At 42.2% G+C, this 2,730-nt stretch overlaps 1 pseudogene; it reads left to right on the forward strand.

Moving 5' to 3' along the window:
- The first annotated feature begins 1,304 nt into the window (after positions 1-1,304).
- On the forward strand, positions 1,305-2,246 carry LOC126083582 (olfactory receptor 11H6-like; annotated as a pseudogene).
- Positions 2,247-2,730: the final 484 nt, after the last annotated feature.

The raw sequence follows: 2,730 nt of genomic DNA on the forward strand, positions 1-2,730 counted from the left end.
CCTCCACCTCATAGAAATCAGTATCAGCTGTTCATACTGAAAATGATTCTGTCTCTTTCCTCTTGTGAAGTTAGATGAGGAGGTCTGACATTGCCATAGCACGATTTTTACACAGGCGATCCTCTAAAGAGATTGCAAAAACAGAAATCTGACCTTTATATAGCCGATCAGATGCAACTCATTTCCTACAGGTTCTCAAGATAAACTCTAACTAGTCCTAAAGTAAGAGGATGTGAGGGCACCATTTACCGTATATACTTCATCCTATATTCATCTGGTATTTGGAGTAGCCACCTGTGCCTGCTAATTGCTTTATCCAGAGGAAAAATAAACTTCCCATCTCTTTATTACAGGAGATAGTTTTGCAACTTTTAGAATTGCAAATGGAGAAGTTAGGCTCTTTGTCTTGCCTAGAAACAGGCAGATAGGGGAGCCATTTTACCTGATTATATTTCAAAGATATGACTCCCAGATCCTTGAGGAAACAAGGAAACTTATAAAACAGGCAAGATGCTTATTTAGCTTTTTTCCAAAGATTTATATACATTTTTAAAAGAGGCAGATAAAGAATTCCCAAGTCAAGTTTTCTAAAGTGAGTGCTCTAAGGGAAGCAAGAAGGGAGCCTGTTTCCTTTTTGCAGGAATTTTTTATTTTCCATTTCAATTTGTATTTACCCTTACAACAGAAAGAAAATATTTGAATTTATATTTTTATTTTAATTCTAAGAAACTTTTTTCAAAAAGCTTTACCAATATTTACTATATTGATTTATAGTGGTTTATACATAGTGTGGGAAACCCTGGTGGCATAGTGGCTAAGTGCTACAGCTGGTAACCAAAATTGCGGCAGTTCGAATCCACCGGGTGCTCCTTGAAAACTCTGTGGGGCAGTTCTACTCTATCCTATTGGGTCGCTATGAGTCAGAATGAACTCAACGGTGATAGGTTTGGTTTTGGTTTTAAAAGGAAACAACTGGTATGGTGGTTTTCTCCCTACCATGAGAAAAGTGTGCTCATATTACCAAACACCAAACCTGTTGCAGTCCAGTTGATTCCGACTCATAATGACCCTATACGACAGAGTAGTACTGCCCCCTAGGGTTTCCAAGGAGTGCCTGGTGGATTTGAACTGCTGACCTTTTGGCTAACAGCTGTACGTCTTAACCACTACGCCACCAGAGTTTCCCATACTGTATATAAACCACTGTAAATCAATATAGTAAATATTGGTAAAGCTTTTTGAAAAAAATTTTCTTCTCTTTATAGTATGTAATTTCTGCTGCAATCCTCACATGAGAATAGGAAATGACTTCAGAAGCCAAAAATTTGTCCCACACTCTGACTGAGCTCATCCTCTTGGGCTTCCCTTGCCGCTGGGAAATACAGTAATTCCGCTTTTCCATATTCTTTGTGACCTACATCCTGACTCTCCTTGGATACACGGACATTGTGTGTGCAGTGCCCTGGGATCTCCAGCTCCACACTCCCATGTACATCCCGCTGGCCAACTTCTCCCTCCTGGAGATCTGCTATGTCGACTCTGATGTGCCCAACATGCTGGCCAACTTCCTCTCCAAGACCAAAACCATCTCCTTCAGTCAGTGCCTCCTGCGGTTGTACTTCTTCTTCTCACTGGGCACAACTGAATGCTTATTTCTCTCTATCATGGCCTAAGACCGGTTCCTGGTGATCTGCCATCCCCTGCACTACCTCACAGTCATGACTGCTAAGTTCTGTGGCAGCCTGGTCATCTTTTCCTGGGTGTATGGTTTCCTCTGGTTCCTGATCCAAGCGATACTTATTACTCAACTGCCATTTTGTGGTTCAAATGTTATTGATGACTTTCTGTGTGACCTGGGTCCTCTGCTGGACCTGGCGTCAGCCTGTGTCCCAATCCCAAAGACTGTTCTCATATGTGGCACCATGAGCTCCCTTCTCATCTTTGCCACCTTTTTCTACATTATTGGCTCATACACCCTGGTGCTCAGGGCTGTGATTCAGGTGTCCTCAGCTGCTGGCCAAAAGAAGGCCTTCTCCACCTGCTCCTCCCAGCTGGCTGTGGTGTTTCTTTTCTATGGATCTGTCATGATAACCTACATGAGCCCTGGGTCAGGACAAGCAGAGGGCATGCAGAAGTTCACCACTTTGTTCTACTCAGTTTTGACCACATTTTTCAACCCCATGATTTACAGCCTCCGGAATAAAGAGATGAAGGATGTCTTGAAGAAAGAGTTAGGAGGCTCCTGAAAATGGTTTGTGATGTTAGTGAGTCATTCCCACATGACTTCTAACTATAAACCTCCTGTCAGTGAAGAGTTGAGAATCTAGCAAGTGATGTGAACATGTGGAGGTAGGCAGACTGTGAAATAACCAGACCAGTTGCTTTTGAGTTGATTTCAGACTTATGATGAGCCCACGTGTGTCAGAGCAGAGCTGTACTCCGTAGGGTTTTTGATGGTTGTGATCTTTTGGAGTAGATCACCAGGCCTTTATTCCAAGGTGATTCTGGATAGATTCGAACCTTCTGGTTTGTAGCTGAGTACTTAATCATTTGTACTAGTCAGGGACTCCAGCTGTAAACTATGACTCTTTAAATTCCCTAGGCCTCTCCTTACAAGTTCTGGGATTTGACCTACTTGCAATCAATAAATAATATATGGAAGATATCAAGATTCTATTAAATAACTCACCCACTCTTGGCCTCATAATTCCTTGATCTCTTAACTCTGTT

Source organism: Elephas maximus, chromosome 10 (assembly GCF_024166365.1).
Source record: "Elephas maximus indicus isolate mEleMax1 chromosome 10, mEleMax1 primary haplotype, whole genome shotgun sequence".
In the NCBI taxonomy this organism is placed as follows: Eukaryota; Metazoa; Chordata; class Mammalia; order Proboscidea; family Elephantidae; genus Elephas; species Elephas maximus.